The sequence below is a fragment of the Peromyscus californicus genome, unplaced genomic scaffold (genome assembly GCF_007827085.1).
Source record: "Peromyscus californicus insignis strain IS unplaced genomic scaffold, ASM782708v3 Scaffold_7__1_contigs__length_154581171, whole genome shotgun sequence".
Taxonomy (NCBI): Eukaryota; Metazoa; Chordata; class Mammalia; order Rodentia; family Cricetidae; genus Peromyscus; species Peromyscus californicus.
The window spans coordinates 30,288,871-30,294,864 of NW_026294595.1; positions in this window are offsets into that span (position 1 = coordinate 30,288,871).

Here is a 5,994-nt window from a genome sequence, read left to right on the forward strand (position 1 = left end):
CTGTGACCTTTGTATAGCCTGCCCTCTAGAAGGTGTGGCCCAGATTTAATGTGGCTCTTCGAGCTTCAAATGGTTTAATTAAGAAGAATCCCTCACAGGTGTAGCCAATTGCTTGGGTTTTCGTTAACTCCAAATGTAGTCAAGTTGACAGATGTCCTCTTTTAAAGTGAGTCATTTTAGTTTTAAAACATTTATTACTAATGGCCTCTCTGGTAGTCAGAACATATTCATTTTAATTAGTGATGTGAAGTCTGAACGGAAAATTATAAGAAGCATATTACAGGCAGAGACAGGAGGATCTCTGTGAGTTCAAGGTCAGCGTGGTCTACATAGCCAATTCCAAGACAGCCGGAACCACAGAAAGCCTGTCTCAATGCACCCCCACAACCCCAAATAAAGCATCTTACCTAAGTTCCTGTTCATTATACACTTTTCATTCTTATGGTTTTTTGGTTCTAATTTTATACCAAATTCATAGTGAATGTTTAAATAAAATTATTTTCTATAGACTTGATGATGTACTCAAATATTTAAAATAAATTATGAAATAAAACGACTTAATACTATAATTTCTCTTGAAGACAGTCTCACTATGTAACAGAGTATAGCTCTGAACTCACAGTTCTTCTGTTTTAGCCTCCTGAGTGCTAGGATCACCCAGCCCAGCAGACCAAAGGTAGCTTTGCCCCACCCCAGAGAAGCCACTGCCATCTAGTGACACCCTGTACGAGCCCTTGCTTACACACTAACTTCAGTGGATGAGCTTAGATTTATTTTAGTAGGCAAAAATTACAATGTCTCAATAAAATAACTGGCATAAACTATATATAACATTTTAATGGAACTGTCACAGACTTCATGTTGACAGCTAGATTAAAATAAGACAAAGCTCCTTCATTCTCCTTCATTACCCAGGTGATTTTACTTGCATCCTGAGAGGCCAAAAGTCAAACTGTTTCCCTTAAAATAGAAACCACATACAATTAAAAAAAAAAAAAACTAACATGTAATGTTGATCAGCTTATGATTTAAAACCAATTAAAATGTTTAATTAACTTAATTAAAATATCTTTTAAAATAGCTTTTAGTATACAGACCATTGGTTTAGTGAGTCCAGTTTGCTACTTACTAATGACATGATCAAAAGTATGTCAAGTTATCTGTTTTAATATCTTTTTCTTTTGACACAGGGTCGTGTGTATCCCAGGCTGTCCTTGAACTCACCAGGTAGCCTAGGATAGCCTTGAAAACTTAATCCTCTTACTTCCACCTCCTGAGTGCTGAGATTGCAAGGGTGTGCCATCATGCCCTACTTGTGCTGTGCTGAGAATTGAACCCACAGTTTTCTGCATGCTAGACAAGCACCCTACCAACTGAGCTATGTGCCCAGCTTCCTGTGCTATTTTGTCAAATGTCTAATTTGACATATATCTCAAGCCAAGCAAAGTATAAATGCTACAGTGCAGAAATGGAACACTTCAGCAGATACACAGACCCAGCTCTTAACCAAGAACCAGGGAGCTTCAAAGACGCCACTAAGGTGCCCCATGAATTCTTTCCTAAGGCAAGTCTAGGCATACAGTGCTTATAGCACTTTCTAATAATCACATGCTAAGTAGCACTTAAAATGGTCAAACTCTGCAAGCGTGTACTCATTCATAGCCCTGGAAAATGTCATGCTGGCTGAGTTGATGTGAAACTTAATGGAATAGAACTCCTGACCTCAAAGGCAGTCTACAGCATTCTGCTAAAACAAACAGGAATCTTGCTGGGCACGGGGCAGCTACCTGTAATCTAATCATTTAGGAGGTAGCATCAGGAAGATTATGAGTTCACATCAAGTTCACACTGAGTTCTAGGCCATCCTGGGTTGCACAAGAACCTGTCAAAAAGTGGGGAAGGAATCTTGCGATATGGCACCAGAAGGAGGGACTGAATGGTCTCCCAATGTGACTGTCAGGGTTGGTGTTCAAAGACACAGCAAAGGTTGTCATTTGTGACTAGGAGAGGACCTTCCAGGTGGAGGGAACATGGTTTCAGACCCTGTGCGTAAGTCTAATCCATTTTGAATTATTATTGTAACTGATGGGAGGGATATACTTTTATTCTTCTGCACATGGACTCTGTTTATTTATAGAAGGGAAGGCTCCCCCAACACCTTTCCCCACCATTGTTGAAGATCCTTTGGCTGTGGACACATGGGTCTCCATCTGAGCTCAGTTTTGTCCTGTGAATGTTCTGCATTATGGCAATGCCAAGCTGGCTGGGGCTACTATAGGCTTGCAGCACATTTCAAACCAGACAGTGCAATGCCTCCTACTTCATTCCTTATACTCAAGATTGCTTTGTTTGTCTCCATGGGTTTTTTAAAATTATCTTTGATATAAAAGCCACCCATAACCTTAAACAGTCTTTATGATGGTTGGTCAGCAAGAAAATTTTTGGTTGACAAATCATTGTTGTATCTCGTCCCCAACCCTAACACCAGTGCAGAGAACTGGTTCAGGACTTCATTTGGATCCCTTATATAAAAATGGCATGGCATTTATCTAGAACTTATGTCCATCTGCACAAAATCTTGCTACCATTTACATACTCATTTTTAAAATTATTTGTATGTGTATGGATGTTTTGTTTGCATGTATGTCTGTGCACTAGGTGCATGCCTGGGTCCACCGAGGCCAGCAGAAGGCATCAGATGCTCTGGAATTGGAGTTACAGATGGTTGTGAACTACCATGTTGGTGCTGTGATTAGAACCAGGTCCTCTGGAAGAGCAGACAGTGCTCTTAACCACTGAGCCACCTCACCAGGCTCCAAAAATAGATCTTTTTAATACTCAGATAGGAAAAAGCTAAGTAAGCAGTTGTTATCCTATATTGTTTGGGGAGCGACATGGGAAAAGCCTTTCCTGTGCGTTTCCTGTGAGCAGTTACTTGGTGACAATACTCCCACCCCTAGAGAACCCGCCCAAGCCAGCCACCTTATAGCCACCCATGTCAACCCAAATTCAGAACTTGGTATGTATGTTCCGCACACCCAATTAACAATTCTTATATTCATTAAAATGCCATTTTCACAACGTTAAGTGTCAAATTATAAATTATGCATATGATGAAAAGGTCAACCTGACCTGCTTTCTTTCCATAGGATTTCACAAAAGAGGAGTTATGGAAAGACTTTCCGTTGCTGAAAAGGTTTAGATAGCAACAAAGCTGAAGCCTCCCAGCTTTGGAAATGTGCTTGAGGCTAGGCACACACATGTAGAGCTTTTGGAATATAAATCAGTTGACTGCTGGCCTGCTTCAGTCGGCTGCTGCAAATCATATACCTTCCCATTCACTGCATTTTGCTTGTTTTTTAATTTTTTTATTTTTTAAATAACCTTCAGAATGGAGGCAGCTGTCTCAAATATTCTTTGAAAGCAATTAAATAAGGCAATAAGTGAAACAGGCAATCTCTTTATATATGCAATAATTGACAAGATTCTGTCAAAATGCTTCCAATTTCAAGCTTCCACTGGAGGATGAAGATGGCTCTGTGCCCACAAATTAATGTCTACTAGTCACCCAGACCTCTAAACAGAGGGGCATCTCATTTACTTACAAACTGAAATGAAAACTTTTCGGTAGTCTTTTCCATTCCTGTTACTATAACTTCTTTGTTGTTGTTGTTTTTCAGAGTCTCACGTAGCCCAGAGTCATCTTGAACTCATTATGTAGCCAAGAATAAGCTTGGACTTCTGATCCTCCTGCCTCTACTTCTCAAGTTCTAGGACTGGAGGTGTGTACTGCCATGCCTACTTTTATGCAGTGCTGGGGATGGAACCCAGGGCTTCCTGCATGCTAGGCAAGCACTGTGCCAACTGAGCCCTAACCAGATTCTCTCAAAGTAACAAACATGATCCAGCACTGCTTTCAAATCCCCACGTATTGTGCTCAATATGGAAGTCAGTACATTCAAAAGCAGCATCAGAAAAACAGCAAACATGATGCTGTTGCCTATGATAAATTTGTTACTTCCTAAGTCTTCTCTGCACTTCACGTATAACTGAGACCATCTTGACTCAGGTTACACTGCCTTATTTCCATATCACACTCATCTATTTCCACATCACACACATTACACTCATTTCCCGTACACCATCACATACTTTAACTAATCCACTCATATACTGGCATTGAAGGCAGTGACAGGTGAGTTAATATTCTCTAACAGAAATTTCACAGCCAGTAACAAAAAGTGCACAAGAGGTAGGAAGTTTCTACAACTCATAAAAAGATGCTCCAACTCAGAGTAACCAAAGAAATCTAAAACAAAAGAAGTTATCATTTTTGTCCCAAGACTGGTTGAGCCTTAAAAGAACCAAATAAAGACGTCTCCCTGCGCTCAGGAGCTTATTTGACCAATACAGTGTTCTCAGAAGACTTGATGTTAAAACAGGAATTGCAGTCTCATTTGAGATCATGTACAGTTTATAGTACTGAAATGAATGGAAATCTTCAATAAAACCAGCAAGCTCCACTAGAAAGTCAAAGGGCCGATCAGGACTGACAGCTGCAAGCCACGTGGGCAGCCGGAGGCTCAGGACTTGGTCGCTGTGTTAGAAGACAAAAGGCACTGGGCTTTATTCACCTCAAACATTAGAGGGTCAGTCTACATTTTTTTTTTTTTTTTTTTTTTTTGTTTCTTCAGCCCTCTCAAAGTTAAGTGAAGGTACAGGGCCGGTTTGATACATTGTGAATGAATTAAGAAATAAGCTTTGGCTGGAGGTGTAGCGTGATGGTAGAAGACTTCCCTATGAGGCTCTAGGTTCAATTCTGGAAGTACAAAAACACCGAGAGCCAAAAGGCTGCAGATCCAAAAGGCTGCAGATCCCGACATGCCAGTTGGTCTCGTGGGGAGGAGCTCTGTGTTGTCTGTCATTCTGTTGGTGGATATCCAGTCTTCCTAGCATCGTTCATTGAAGCGGCTGTCTTTATCCAGTGTGTTTTGCATCTCTTCTGAACATTAGATTATTGTAGATGTTTGGTGTTTTTCGGGCCTGCTATACAATTCCTGGATAGAGAGGGTCTATTCAGCAGGGAAAAAAGTTTCAGAAAGCAGATTTTCAGTCACCATTGATTGATTCTTAAGAGTAAGCGTTTATCTCAGAGTAGGAGATGGAAGCAAAATAGGGAAAATTCAGGGACACAGGAAGGGGAAAGGAGCCTCCTCACCATGGAGTTGGGCTGGACTGTAAAGACTACACACACTGAAACAATACTCCTTTTCAGGTAAGAAGAGTGAAATGGCAAGGAACCATGCGTGAGGCCTAAGAAAATATGATCTATGTGAGTTCCCCTTTACTGCTTTGCCAGCTCTGAAGTGTAACTTCTGAGACTTTAACAAGGTTACAAACGTGCTTTCCTGTACCCTAGCACAGCAGGGAAGCCTGTGACTGCTGTCTCTCAGGCTCAAATCCTAGCCCTGCTCCTTCTATCATGCCATGACCCCACTTCCTAAACCAAGAATGCTTTGAACACTTAACTTCAGAAGCCACCACACTTCATGTAGCTTTGTTAAAACACTCCACGTACCTGCCACCCTATCTTTTGATAAGCAAACAGCCACACTTGGGAGTTTAGTGCCCTTTCCCCCAAAACCATTCTCTCTTACCCAATGCATAAAACTGTTACAACTTCTTTGGGGTGGGGGCAAACTAGTTTTATTCATGTTTCCTTACACATGGTTTGGTATTTTCAACTTTGTGTTTTCATTTAAATCAAATGTAAATTGTAACTTAGGACCCCTGTGGCTTGTATCATCAATAAGACAAGAATATATATTAGCCAGGAGTAGGGGCACCTGCCTGTAGTCCCAGCACTCAGGAGGCAGAGGTAAGCAGATCCCATGTGAGCTGGAGATCAACCTGGTCTATACAGTGAGTTTCAGAACAGCCATAGCTACATAGTGAAACCCTGTCTCGAAAACAAAACCAAACAGAACAAGAACA